Genomic DNA, 16281 nt, shown 5'->3' with positions numbered 1-16281 from the left:
TTTTCATCATCTACATTACTCTTGCTCTTGTCATAAAGCATTTCATGAGCAATAAGAGAACAAATCAGCTCATCATAAGTGAATTTGGAGAAGTCTTTGGTGTCAAAGATCACTGCCACTTTTGTTTCCCATGATTTAGGTAGTGACCTCAAGACTTTCTTGACTAATTCTTCTTTAGTGAATTCTTTTTCAAGTGCTTTGAGAACATTCACCAGATCAGTAAATCTTGTGCTCATTTCTGAAATGGTTTATCTAGGTTTCATCTTAAATAGTTCATATTCTCGAACAAGCCTATTGGCTTTTGATTCCTTCACTTGATTAGTCCCTTCAAATGTGACTTCAAGTTTATCTCACACTTCTTTTACAGATGTACAACCTGAAATACGATTATACTCAGTTGCATCAAGTGCCCAATGAAGAATTTTTAAAGCTTTAGCATTTGAAGAAACTTTCTTCCAATCAAGTTCATTATATTCATCTTCTAGTTTTTCTCTATAACCATCAGCATGCAATTCTAGTGGAATTTCAGGACCTTTAACAATTCTTTGCCATGCTTCAATATTAACAGATTGAATAAAATTTCTCATTCTAACTTTTCAGAAAGAATAATTAGAACCATTAAACAAAGGTGGTCTAGTGATGGAGTGTCCTTCAGCTAAAGGTGCAAGGATACCAACTGTGTTAGATGTGCCAGCCATTGTAGGATCTCTCTAAGGTGTTTAAACCTCAAGCAAGAGAGACAAGCTCTGATACCAATTTGTTGTCCCAAAGAAAGTGACTAATGGGGGGGGTGAATTGGACACTTTAGGCAATTTTTCAGTCCTTGCTTAAGACTTAATGAAAAATTATGGCTTTGCACTTCTATGTATGTGTATAACTCTGTTTCTAAGATGTAGTTCAAGTGATCAAATAAATTATGCACAAATAGCAGCTCATACACAAAATAATTACTTAATATCAAGTGTATCTTCTCATAAAAATCAGAAATTACAAGTTTAATTGTTCAAGCTCAATATTAACTCAATAAAATAAATTCTCAACATATTCAATATATATAATTAGAGAAATAAAGTGCTGAAAATTAAAGAGTTAAGGGAAGAAGAGAATCAAATACAATGTTTATAGTGGTTCGGCTCTCTTAGCCTATATCCACTCTTCCCAAAGTCCCACTTTGAGAGTCTCTCCACTATTTGATCCTTTCAACAGGCAAGATTCAAAGCCTTTACAATCTCAGCAAGCTTCCCAGGTGCTTGAGAACCTTTACAACTTCCCACAAAAGATCACAAGCTTTACAAGGAGCTTGAAAACCTCTCACAAGCTTCACAAAGTGCTTGAAAACCTTCCACAAGTGTGTCCTCACACTTACACAACCTTAAATAGGTTTTGGAATAGATGAAATCACTCTCAATAACTCTCAGATACAGAATTTAATGCTAAAAGATTGAGAGAGAAGATTTGCCACACAAGCTCAAGAGTATATGAATTAAAGCTTTAAAAATACCACAGTAAATTCACAATGAATAAGAACACTTTCATTAGTTAGAATTATAGTAAATGATGCCTTTTATAGGTGCTTTCCATTGCTAAAAACGTCTACTAGAGAGTGCGTCTAACGACTCTTTAATTTTCAAAAAACTAACCGTTACTTCTTTGAAAGTCGTGCAGCAGAGTTGTGTCAAGTCAGATCATGAAAATAGTTAACTAAAATTTTCACCAGTCAACTAGTTTTGTAAGACAGAGAATTTTAAACAACAAAACTAGTTAACTAATTTTTACAACGAGTTAACTAATTTCGCTACTGTCTGACTTAAATTTTGAAATTTTGAGTTTTTTAAGGAAGGCTGTAAAAATTATTTTGACCATTCAAAAACCTTAGAAATGATGTAGAAACACTTTTTAAACTCTTGAATTTAAAAACAAAATTGATTTTATGTCTTAAATAGCATAATCTCTCCAATCTTGTACAATGGACCTAAGAGCTTAATTTCTATCTTATTTCTTCATGGACTTTGATTCGTCTTGTGTTATACAAGATGATAATCTTGTTTTATATCAGCCATGTCAATAGAATAATCCTTCCATCAATGTCTTTGCATATCATGACCTATAAAATCAGTTCAAATATTTATGCACAAAGGGTTAATGTATATTTCATTAAGTTTTGTTATCATCAAAACCAAGTTCATTATAGCTTACGGGGCCTACAATAAACATTTTGTTCTATTCTGTAGTTGCTCAAAGCTTTTGTACATATTCAATAATTACAAAATATCGAATACAGATCATTTGCATGAAAACTTACACTGCATATATATTGTCAAAATAATGTCCATTCTTGACGCTTCAGCTTAATTAGCTTCAGTTGATACAGTAAATGCAAACTGCTCCATGAGTTTCCAGGGTAGAGAAAGCTAAATGTTTAATTTTCTTCCAATGTTTTGAAGTATTTCTAGACAACTTGCACTCTTTTCTCCAACTTATCAAGAATATTTTCCCTTTATTATTCTATTTACTTTTCTTATATATTTTAAAAAAGAATTTAAATGAAATATGATAATTTAAAAAATATTCGGGTGAAAAGCATTTTTTTTTACAACATTTTCTTCATTTTCTCTCTAAACTAAAAATATATATAATAAAAGAAAACTAACATTTATTTTCTTTCTTTTTCTTTTTATTTTCTCATTTTTCTTAAATAAAAAAATATTTTTCTTTATATTTCAAGAATTATTTTCCCTTCTCTTATTTTCTAGGCATAAAGCTGATAAAATGTAAATTATGCAAAAAATCGAAGCTTGCCTTTGCATCAAAAGGGCCACGGCTCTAAAATTATTAAGACATTTTATTTTAATTCGAATGTAAATTATTAGTTATGAAAAAAAAAGGTTTTTATGTTATTAATATCTTCAAAATATTTATTATTAGTGAAATATAATAATTTGATCAATTTTAATTTAAGTTTGTTGATAAACTTTTATTTATAATTTCTTATTAAAAGAAACTATTTTCATATATATATATATATTATAATTTACCGTAGTTGGCAAGTATTTTTCTTTTAATATATTATTTACATTATTTAATTATCATTTGATATATTTTGTACTAAATAAAAATTTCAAAAAAATAAATCTTTTAAATTTCAATTTATTATATCCTTATTTTGTATAAAATTATATAATGGAAATTTTCCAAATTACCAAACTTTGTTTTTTTTATTTAAAATTGCACCCCTAATTTTAATCGTTTTATAATTCTACTCTGAAATTTTTTTTCGAAAAATTGCATCATGAACAATTGACATTATTTTGATTCTACATATCCTACCATTAATCACTCCGTCAATGGCAATGTGCAATTAAATCGATATTAATTGTAGAAGTTGAATTGTTAAACAAAAGTTTTAAGTACAATTATAAACATTGGTAGAGTTTAGATTTTTTGTTTTTTTTTTAATTTTGTCATTTTTTCTTAATTTATTAGTTTACTCAAACTTAAAAAATAAAAGAAATGGTTAATTATTAACTATCAACCAATGTAAAACCCCTAATATTTTTTTAAATTTTATTATTTTTGGGTAAATATTGATATTTTATTTTAATTAAATTTTGGGAAATTATTTGAGATTTTTCGGGTTTTAGAAATCGGGTTCGATTTTCCGAAAATATAAAACTTTGATGATTTTTAAAAATTAATTTAAAAACCACGTGACAAAACTTAAAATATATTTGGATTCTATGGATTTTTCTGAGTTTTCTGAAATTTTTTCAAAATTTTTGGACCTCGTTTTTGGTCCCAAGGCAGAGTAAAAATTCAAAATTTTGTATTTTGAATTGGACCGGCCGAATCGAACCAGACTGGATCGGAACGATCGAATCGGACTGGCCTTCTTCTTCTTTTCTTCCCCTCCCCCGCGCGTCCCGTCCCTCCTCCTTTCCCCTCCCATTTTCTCTCTCCTCCCTCTCCCCCAGGCCGTGTCGCCGCCTCCCCACCTCGCCGGCGCGCCGCCCCAGTGCCTCCCCACGGCCGGCCGTCGTCCCAGGTGGCTGGAAAACGCGCGCGAACTCCTCCCCTGCGCGCGCGACGCTTCAGCTTCCAGGCCGAAATCCGGCCGATCCGGCCACCAATTGGGCCGGGTCTTGTGTCAAACACCATCTACACCTCGAGAGCTTTCCATAGACACCAAGAACACCAAAATCCATCGAGCGGTTTGTCCAATTTTTGTCCGGGAAATTTTAGCCCATTTCGACTTTTGGGCTAGATTTCTCGCAAACCGTGAACCCCACGAGGAAATCGAGAGTACCAGAGCACTCTACTCGTCGAGAGCTTCGCGGCAATATAAATTTCGAAATTTTCTGATACCGTTTTGCGGTGGATCCTACGAAACTTCGCAGTGTTTTTTCGAGCATTAAATGAGCTTAGAAAATTTCGTAAAAATTTTATACTAACCCCCGTGTTGTGGGCTTCGTGTAGGTACTTTCAATTCGCGGAAATTCGATAGTTGTCCGGGTCTGTGAATTTCCGGCCAGACAGACCGGCTACCGAAAAAGTCTTGAAATTAGATCGAGATTTTGGCTACCCCACTGTTGTCAGATGCCCCGAGCGCGTTCCCTAGATCAGAATCGGCATAGGTAAACCCGAACCTTACTTTTTCGTAATTTTCTAATGCTTAAATGGGATTAAAAATCCATAAAATATTCGTGTTAGCTCAGAAAATTATGATTCTTTTTGCATTAGCCTAGTAATATTGCTAAGGACTGCGGGGCAAAGTTTTAGAATTTTTAGAGTTTATTTGGGTAGTTTTTGCAGAAAGGGTCAATTATAAGGACTAAACTGTAATTATACATATTGTGATTGATGACTATTTGGATGGGCCCAGGAGGGGCTGTGTGATATGATTGAGTTGTGGGTGTATGGTTTGTGGATATAGAAGTGCGTTTTAAGCCCTTTTGCAAGTTGGGTAGGTCCTAGGTATAGGGGAGACTCTGCCGGATTTTCGGCACGACTTAAGACGTCTTTGGTCTTTTTCTTAGTTTGTATTGAGTCAAATTTATTAAATGATTGTAATAAAATTGTCAGGTGAGCCGGGACAGCCTTCTTCCTCCGCTTCACCGCCACAAAGGATCATTGTCAAGTCTGTGAGTAAAATATTAATTTTAATTGTAATTTCGATATTATTATATGTTCAAGCATGTCCATGCATCACTTATATGTATATATATATGTAGTTAAACTCTAGGAACGTTTTCTGTTGCATTCACAACTGTTAAAGTGCCATGGATGTTGTGGTGGTAATTTGGAGCAGTGTGCGTGCGTTGGCGTGCGTGTGATGTGGTGTTGGCTATGGATAAGACAGTTAGACACGGCTTAAGATCTTCGCTGGGACCCGGTCCTTCGGGGTAGACATGGCTTGAGTTCTTCACTGGGACCCCGATTTGGTTTATTAACCGAAAGTCCGACTTGAGTTCTTCGCTGGCACAGGTTGGATTAAAGAGAGCTGTATAGGGGATCAGCTCCCATATATTTATGATTTGACATTACTGGGTGTGTGAGTACTCCAAATTACCTTTTTGTTGTTATGATGTGAAAATATGGCTGATGTTGCATTTCACTCTATAGGGTGCATTAGCCTTAGATAGTTATAGAGATTATAGTTAAAATTGATATTTTACTCTCTGAGTCGAATGCTCACTCCTGTTCATTATTTTTCAGGCTACAGGAGGATTATTGTTGTGGTTAACCTGCTTTTCTCCTTCGGAAGAATGTTCCATTCATTTGGACAGATGACTGTGAAGAGAGTTTTCAGAAGTTTAAGGAGTGTCTAACCACCGCCCCTGTGTTGACACTACCGATGAGTGGTGAAGGATATATCGTGTACTGTGACGCCTCAAGAGTTGGCTTAGAGTGTGTTTTGATGCAGAATAGAAAAGTAGTGGCTTATGCTTCTAGGCAGCTGAAGAGGCATGAGCAGAACTACCCCATGCATGATTTGGAAATGGCGGCTGTAGTCTTTGCACTAAAAATCTGGAGACACTACCTGTATGGTGAAGTGTGCGAGATATACACCGACCACAAGAGTTTGAAGTACATCTTCCAACAGAGGGATTTAAATTTGAGACAGAGGAGATGGATGGAGCTTCTGAAGGACTATGATTGTACCATCCAGTACCACCCTGGGAAGGCCAATGTAGTAGCAGATGCTTTGATCAGAAAATCTTCTGGCAGCTTGGCGCACCTATCAGTAGAGAAGAGACCGTTGATTCAGGTAGTACATGAGTTGACGGATCAAGGTCTAATCCTAGATCTTTCAGATGAGGGGGTATTGTTGGCTCAATTTTCAGTGAGACCAGACCTGCGAGATAGAGTCAGAGTTTCCCAACACAGAGACCAATAATTGATGAAGATCATAGAAAGAGTACAGCAGGGTGAAGGTGGTGAGTTTGGATTTGCCAATAATGGCGCCCTTATGCAAGGTTCTAGGATATGTGTGCCCAATGTGGACAAGCTCAGAAATGAAATCATGTAAGAGGCACACTATACACTGTACAATGTCGACTCAGGCTCCACCAAGATGTACCATGATGTGAAAGATAGCTATTGGTGGAATGGCATAAAGAGAGACATAGCAGACTTTGTGTCCAAGTGCTTGACTTGTCAGAAGGTGAAGTTTGAACACCAGAGACCGTCAGGGAAGCTGCAAGAGCTCCCTATCCCAGAATGGAAGTGGGAGATGATTACTATGGATTTTGTGACTGGGTTGCCTCGTACCACGCGAGGATATGATTCGATATGGGTAATTGTAGATCGTCTGACTAAATCAGCTCACTTCTTGCCTGTGAAGACCACATATTCTGTTGCACAGTACTCCCAGCTTTACAATCGAGAAATAGTCAGATTACATGGAGTTTCTGCTTCCATAATATCTGACAGAGGGCCCCAGTTCACTTCTCTTTTTTGGAGAAAGTTGCAGGAGGCACTTGGCACACAGTTGAACTTTAGTACTGCTTTCCACCCTCAGACAGACGGACAGTCCGAAAGGACAATCCAAACACTGGAAGACATGCTTCGCATGAGTGTTTTGGATTTTGGAGGTCAATGGGATGATCAGCTACCTTTGGTGGAGTTTGCCTACAACAACAGTTACCATTCCAGCATAGGGATGGCACCCTATGAGGCACTATATGGAAGAAAGTGTAGGTCTCCTCTGTGTTGGACGGAAATGGGAGAAGCGAAGGTGCATGATGTAGACCTAGTGCAGTACACTTCAGAGATAGTTCCTTTAATCAGGGAACGATTGAAAACAGCTTTCAGTAGGCAGAAGAGTTATGCAGACCCCAGACGGAGGGATGTGGAGTTTGCAGTAGGCGACTACGTATTCCTGAAGGTTTCTCCGATGAAGGGAGTCATGAGATTTGGAAAGAAGGGCAAGTTGGCACCTCGGTATATTGGACCTTTTGAGGTTACTGATAGAGTTGGAGCAGTTGCCTACCGGTTGGAGCTACCACCCAACCTTTCTCATGTTCATCCTGTGTTTCACATCTCCATGCTCAGGAAATACATTCCTGATCCTTCTCATGTGCTACAGCCGGATGTAGTAGAGCTGAAAGAAAACTTGACGTTTGAGGAGCAACCTGTAGCCATAGTGGACTACCAAGTGAGACAGCTAAGATCAAAACAGATCCCTATGGTTAAGGTTTTGTGGAGGAGCCAGTCAGTGGAAGAGTGCACCTGGGAGTCAGAGCGGGACATGCGTAGCAAGTACCCTTATCTGTTCAATGTGTAATTTTGTACCTTATTCTGCCTTGTATAAAAAAAATTCGAGGACGAATTTTCTGTAAGGGGGGAAGAATGTAACACCCCTAATATTTTTTTAAAATTTATTATTTTTGGGTAAATTTGATATTTTATTTTAATTAAATTTTGGGAAATTATTTGAGATTTTTCGGGTTTTAGAAATCGGGCTCGATTTTTTGAAAATATAAAACTTTGATGATTTTTAAAAATTAATTTAAAGACCACGTGGCAAAACTAAAAATATATTTGGATTCTATGGATTTTTTTGAGTTTTCTGAAATTTTTTTGAAATTTTTGGACCTCATTTTCGGTCCCAAGGCAGAGTAAAAATTTAAAATTTTATATCTTAAATCGAACCGGCCGAATTGAACCGGACCGGATTGGACCGGTTGAATTGGACCGGCCTTCTTCTTCTTTTCTTCCCCTCCCCCACGCATCCCGTCCCTCCTCCTTTCCCCTCCCGTTTTCTCTCTCCTCCCTCACCCCCAGGCCGCCCCGCTGCCTCCCCAGCCTCCTTACCTCACCGGTGCACCGCCCCAGTGCCTCCCCATGGCCGGCCGTCATCCCAGGTAACTGGAAAACGTGCGCGAACTCCTCCCCTGCACGTGCGCGACTTTTCAGCTTCCCGGCCTATCCGGCCACCAATTGAGCCGGGTCTTATGTCAAACACCATCTACACCTCGAGAGCTTTACATAGACACCAAGAACACCAAAATTCATCGAGCGATTTGTCTAATTTTTGTCTGGAAAGTTTTAGCCCATTTCGACTTTTGGGCTAGATTTCTCACAAACAGTGAACTCCACGAGGAAACCGAGAGTACCAGAGCGCTCCACTCGTCGAGAGCTTCGCGGCAATATAAATTTCAAAATTTTTCGACACCGTTTTTCAGTGGGTCCCACGAAACTTCGCAGTATTTTTTCGAGCATTAAATGAGCTTAGAAAATTCCATAAAAATTTTATACTAACCCCCGTGTTGTGGGCTTCATGTAGGTACCTTCAATTCGCGAAAATTTGACAGTTGTCCAGGTCTGTGAATTTCCGGCCAGACAGACTGGCTACCGAAAAAGTCTTAGAATTGGATCAAGATTTTGGCTACCCTACCGTTATCAGTCGCCCCGAGCGCGTTCCCGAGATTGGAATCGGCATAGGTAAGCCCGAACCTTGCTTTTTCGTAATTTTCTAGTGCTTAAATGGGATTAAAAATCCATAAAATATTCGTGGTAGCTCAGAAAATTATGATTCTTTTTGCATTAGCCTAGTAATATTGCTAAGGACCGCGGGACAAAGTTTTAGAATTTTTATAGTTTATTTGGGTAGTTTTTGCAAAAATGGTCAATTATAAGAACTAAACTGTAATTATACATATTGTGATTGATGACTGTTTGGATGGGCCCAGGAGGGGCTGTGTGTCACACCCTACCCCTCCGTAAGGCATAACAAGATCCCGTAGTATACCTAATAAATTACCAAACTTCGTCTACTGATAACCCATTAGATACACTACAAGGGATTTTAAACCTTTTCTTACTTCTTTTTACAGTGGTGAGCACTATTTACAGGTGTTAATTTTTTTTTTTTTTTTTAACTGAAGTGAAACCAGATGACATATTTAAAGTATTAATAATTTCTGTAAAAATTTTGGTAAAGTGCCATCTGTATTTTGAATAAAACAGTTCTTCAAAAACCTGTAAAAAGCACTTCCAATATTTTTCTCAATCCCAAACTCCAATCAACACAATAAGTTTCTCAACATTTGTCAACTTCAATCCACAATAATTTTTCAGTGTTTTCAAAAGATAAGATAAAAGAAATATATCACAATATTTACAAACCAAAATAATTTACAAATTTAGTTTACAACTTTAATGTACAATTTTAATTTATAATTGCTCAAGACCAAGAACAATATATACATATAGTGTACATACATTACAATACAAAATGCAAAGTATGGTATACTCAATATACCCTATGAACTCTCAATGTAGTACTAGCAGCTTAGTCTGCTGCCCTGTCAGCCTGTCTACCTGCGATAGATGAAAAACTATCGCTGAGCCAATGTCTCAGTGGTGCATAACATTAACAAAATACAACTTTAAATCATAAATCATAAGTCGTATAAATAGTGGATACTTAAAACCATAGTTAAATTCAAAGACAGTGAATGTCATAAAGAATTTAAACTCCATTTCACAATATCACAATAAATATCAATAAATCACACACACAACTTAATCATGTTCCAAAGTTCAATGCATCCCAAGAGCCGATGGCTAATGAGGAATAACATAGCTAGCTAGCAATAATATGAGTACTCATTCTATTCGTCCTCTACAGGCACACACCTCAACACTTCAACCAGAGAGGGAATTCAAAGTCAATTCGTCCCACTAGACAAGCTAGCGAGGAATTCAATCAATATACATGATAGCTGTGGTTTCAAACCATTTATAATGCTTTTCAATCAATAAGTATCCATCAAATATCATTCAAACAATTTTTTCACAATTTAAAACAATAATATACAAATAGTCATAATTTATTTCAATTGAAAAAATTCAAAAGAAATAACTGTTGTGCACAAACCTCTGATAAATGTCTCTTGGCCCTGACTCAGTGTTTCCTTCCCCTTCCCTGAGTCTTTGCTAACTGAAACACACAATTTAAAGTGTTTCAGTACTCATTTAAACCGTTTCCAACAATAAGGCTTAATAATTAATTTATTGAATTCTATTATTTCCTTAGTCAACCTAAGATGTTAACCCTCGATGCATTCTAGGTGAATTAGGTTTTAATGTTACCAATATGTCACATTTTATAGCCTTTTAGTATTGGTACATGTTACCAAATTCATTTTCAAGTATATTGAATTTTATTGCAATTTGCCGAATTTCGGTGTACTAATTTGACCTAGCCAGATGACCTAGTTTCCTCGGTTTTCGGGTTTCGGTCCAAACTACAAACTTGTAGGTCTATGTCTTATTGCACGCGGGGCAAAATTTCAGGTCATTCTGAGTTGTGTAGACCAACTTATGGTCAATCTACCAATGCTAGACAGAATGTACCAAAATGGTAACTTTAGGTCATTTTTAGGTCACTTTTGGTTCGGCAAGTTTTTAGACCTGAATTTGTGCAAGCTATTTAGCTTGGTTCTGGCCATTTCTGGGCTTTGGTGTCTTCATAAGAATTGTATATATATGTCTCAACTATTCATGGTTAAAATTTCAAGTCAATTGGACCTGTTTTGTGTAAGTTATGGTCAAAATACTAACTACTGCCCAAATGGTCAATTTTCAAGCTTTCAAAGCACTAATCCGGATTTGGTCATTTTTCAAGTCACCTTCCAAGCAGAATTTTAGTAAGCTTCCTTCATGAAAGTTGGCACATTTTGTGCCTAGTTTCACCTCCAATTGGTCTCATACCAATTGGAGCCACACACTTAAGGTTCTAAGCCAAAACATACACTGCCCTATTACACATTGTTCATCCTTACCAATTACACATCCAACACTTACCAAATTAACTCTTCCATGCCAATTCTGGTTTGTACCATAACATTAACACACTTTACTTCACATTTTTTGTCATTTTGGCAGCTTGTAACCACACTCAACATACACACTATAATACAGAATTTTCCAAAGTCCCATTTACAACAATTAAAGTCCCATTTACAACAATTAAAGTCCCATTTATAACAATTCAACCACATGAACATACCTCATTTCCATGTCCAAATTCAAACAATTATTTATATACACATACTGCCATCAATGACAACATAATTCAACAATATTTCATGAATTTAAACACTTCAATCTTCTTCATGAGACTGCCACAAGTTTACACATACTCATCAATTTCCATTTGCAATTTTCAAGCTTACAAATCAAACCTTACACTCATGGAATTTAACTTCAATACAATCAAACATTTAAATCATCATTCAAACCACTATTTACATGCAAGAACAAACTGTTCATAGTGAAGTTCCATGGCTGCCAAAATGTACATTTCCACTAATTCATCAAACTTCAAAAATTCTTCCATAAATCAATTACCCACAACCTTGGTTACACTTTTAATGAAACAAGAATTGAAAACACTCACTTACCACTTTTGAAGTTCTTCAAAACCTCACCAAAACATAACTTTCTTGCTGCCTATCTACTGCCCATGGTGTGAGGATCACTTTTAAGGAAGGGACTTACAAGAATTTATGGCTTGAAGGTGGTGAAATGGGAGCTTGCATGCAATTCGGCCATGGAGGTTTCTCTCACTTGTTTCGGCTGGTTTTTCCCAAGGTTGAAGATGACATAATTTTTCTGTCCAAGGGTTGATTAGTGGTCCACTTAAGTGGTATTAGTGGAGCACTAATTGAATAAAAGGATATTTTAATGTTAAACTTTCCAATTTTCCACATTTTTCTCTTATCTTTTGCTATTTAGATTATGTACTACTATTTTAATTTTTCATGACATTTTCCAAGTGTAATATCATTTATTTTTAATGGACATTTAGGTCAAAAGGTAACTCAGAGTGTCAAATGATCACAATGCCCCTGTTCGGGTTGCATTCTCGATTTTTCGGTAACACCGAGTTTTGTCATTTTCTCGATTTCTCGTTTTTCTTTGTACTAATTAATTAATTTTTCTTTGATATTTCTAATGATATTTATACTTCAATAGATGTTTATTTAAGTCTTAAAAATATTTTCCAGGGTTCCCCGTGGTCCAGGGCTAGTCAACGGTCCACGCCGCAACTTCCTGGTGCGGTCACCCATCGCTATGGTTCTCGGCTCGTTTAACTTGGTTACATTTCATTGCTATTATTTTTCCTTTGTTTTTCTTGTATTTTCTTTTCTTGTATTTTATTATTTTATGTCTCTTCACCAATATTTAAGTGTAGTTCTAGGCATTCTAGCTATCCGGACAGACACTGGTCACCGGAATAGTAGAACGCACTACCGAACATAGGGGTGTTACACTGTGTGATATGATTGAGTTGTGGGTGTATGGTTTGTTGATATAGAAGTGCGTTTTAAGCCCTTTTGCAGGTTGGGTAGGTCCTAGGTATAGGGGAGACTCTGCTGGATTTTCGGCACGACTTATGACGTCTTTGGTCTTTTTCTTAGTTTGCATTAAATCAAATTTATTAAATAATTGTAATAAAATTGTCAGGTGAGCCGGGATAGCCTTCTTCCTCCGCCCAGCCACCACAGTGACTGCTGTCAAGTCTGTGAGTAAAATATTAATTTTAATTGTAATTTTGATATTATTATATGTTCAAGCATGCCCATGCATTATTTATATGTATATATCTATGTAGTTAAACTCTAGGCACGTTTTATGTTGCATTCGCAACTGTTAAAGTGCCATGGATGTTGTTGTGGTAATTTGGAGCAGTGTGCGTGCTTTGGCGTGCGTGTGATATGGTGTTGGCTATGGATAGGACGGGTAGACACGGCTTGAGATCTTCGCTGGGACCCAGTCCTTCGGGGTAGACACGGCTTGAGTTCTTCGCTGGGACCCCGATTTGGTTTATTAACTGAAAGTCCAGCTTGAGTTCTTCGCTGGCACAGGTTGGATTAAAGAGAGCTGTATAGGGGATCAACTCCTATATATTTATGATTTGACATTACTGGGTGTGTGAGTGCTCCAAATTACCTTTTTGTTGTTATGATATGAAAATATTGCTGATGTTGCATTTCACTCTACAGGGTGCATTAGCCTTAGATAGTTATAGAGATTATGGTTAAAATTGATATTTTACTCTCTGAGTCGAACGCTCACTCCTATTCATTATTTTTCAGGCTACAGGAGGATTATTGTTGTGGTTAACCTGCTTTTCTCCTTCGCAGGTTGTTTATTAATGTTGTGTAATTCTGTTAACTCCTAGGATTTTCGTATGTGTTAGAAATATTTATTTGTTTTGGGGACTGCAATATAATTGTCATGTTGGGCCTGTAAACTTATTATTATATGCATGTTTGTTAGACTGGATGAGGGAGCTGAGCTCCCATTTATTTTTATGACATTTGAGTATGTGGAGGGTGAGCTGAGCTCCCCAATTAATTATATATTGTGTTTACAGGTCGGGTGAGTCAAAAACTTCCCGTTGAAAGGTCCACTTTATGGCCGAACTCTGTTCGGTTGAATTTTTGAAATTGGGTCCAAATGGGCCTCAGAGTTGGGTTGATGAATAATTAGGCTTACTACGGGCCTCGGGGGCTTTAGGCTGGTCCAGTTCCTAGTACCGGTCCGGCCCATAGGTTGGGTCGTGACAGATGCCGACCATTTATTTAAAAAAATAATTAATAGATTAATTAACTATTTCATACTCACCTTTAATTATTCTTTAGTTTAGGAGTTTTGATCATCTATTGATAATAACAATTTCGTCAAAGGCCCCAATAAATTCTTAAATGTTAATCTTCATAGTCAATTTGACCCCTCATTTTTAATTATAATCAATTGAATCTCTCAACCATTAATTAAGAGTAACTAAATCCTACATATTTTAATTTTTATCTAATTATATTCAAATTAATTACATACAGTAACGTGATTGTAAAATCTGTTAAGTTACCGTTTGTTACTCTATGCAAGCGAGACTAAAAAAATTATTATTTAAAAAATTTTACTAATATATATATATAATCCATGATCCATCTCAAGTCTCTACTCAGTAGCACTGTCGAATATTCATCCATCATCATCAAACTGGCCCTCATCAGAACCAAGAATCACAACTGAAAAAAATCAATGACTACTAGCCTAAACTTTCTCAATATAATTCAACTTCATGTAACTTTGGCCTTCTGCAAAATCTTCATCATCTTCGCTTTCTTCATTGCATTGTTATCTTCCGGAATTCATGTAGGACTGGCAACACGTCATCTCTTGCAGCTGCCTAACCAAGCAACACTGCCTCCATTACCTTCTTCTATACCAACTCTTCCACAACCCACCTTGCCTAAGTCTTCGCTGCCACCACTTCTTCCTTTCCCACAGTGCCTAAGGTCACTTTAACTCCACTTCCAAGCATTCCAACTATTATTCCCTCCATCCCTTTCCTTTCCCCTCCACCTTCTACAACCACTATATATATCTGAATGGCAATGCCTCGTAAGATCTTCTTGGTTTAACCCCATGCATCTTTCAATTGATCAATAATAATATAGCAATAAACAAAAATTCTTATTTACCACAATTGAATTTTAATTTATTGGGACCCTAATTAATTATAAATTCAATAATTAAAATTAAATTATCCTGCAACACCCCAAAATTTTTAGCTGTTGCTGTTGATAATATGTTATTAATAATTTGCTAAAAAAGTTAAAAATTAAGTGTTTGGTAAAATTATATTTAGTTGTTTTATATTTAGCTATACTGTAACTAATAGCTATTTTATATTAAGTGTTTGGTAAAATTATATTTAGCTGTTGCTGTTGATACGTGAAATGACTAATAAAGGTATATATCATATAATTTATTTAATTTTTAAATAAATATAAAATTATAAATTTATTACATTATATTATTTATTTTATTATTAAATTAAATATATAATTATTAAATTAATATATTATATTATTTAAATAAATATATAATTATTAATCTATTATATTATATCATTTATTTTATTATTGAAATAAGAAAATAATTATTTTTTAAGATAATTAAATAATTTTAAAAATATAGATAAAATAATAAAATAATTATTATTGTTAATAGAAAAATTTATAATTAATTTTAAGTTTTTAGATATAAATAAATATTTTATATTTTATGTTATTAATAAAAAAATATTTTAACAAAATTAAAATACGTTAATTAAAATATTAAAATTACAAATAAAAAATAAAAACATTAATAATATTAATTTTCAAGTTAAATAAAAAAGGATAATATGGTCAAAATAAAAAATAAAATCAAATCAGCTATCAGCTGATGAGAAACAGCTCTAAAAATAGAGCTGATACAAACTGCAGCTGATGGGTATCATATCAGTTGCCCATCAGCTATCAGCTCTATTTTTTTAAGCTTGCCAAACACTATAATTTACCTGTTTGGATGTCCATCAGCTATCAGCTGCACCCAACAGGTAAACCAAACACCCCCTTAAGGATGCAGAAGCTGATGCAGTGGATGTAGTTATACTTGCTCACCAAGTTTTCCAAGATGCAATCATTGATCACCAAGCAAGGAAAGTCTATAAATAATGAAGCAAACTTCATTTCAAGACACACTCAACCCAATCAACAACACAAAGACAATATCTTAGATAAACTTTTCTCTAACTTCTGCAATCTTTTAGTTTCAATGGCCAATTTTATTTTAGTCTATTATTCGGTTTCAATTTCAATTCTGCTTTTTACATTTCAAGCAATCAGTTTTTTATTTTCCAGGGCATAGTTCTTGCAAATATTTCAATTTAAGCAATTAAGTCCTTTAGTTTCAAAGCTCTCGTTTACAATTCAT

Source organism: Hevea brasiliensis, chromosome 14 (genome assembly GCF_030052815.1).
Source record: "Hevea brasiliensis isolate MT/VB/25A 57/8 chromosome 14, ASM3005281v1, whole genome shotgun sequence".
Taxonomy (NCBI): Eukaryota; Viridiplantae; Streptophyta; class Magnoliopsida; order Malpighiales; family Euphorbiaceae; genus Hevea; species Hevea brasiliensis.
The sequence above is the reverse complement of the archived record's forward strand: the minus strand, read 5'-3'. Positions refer to the sequence as shown.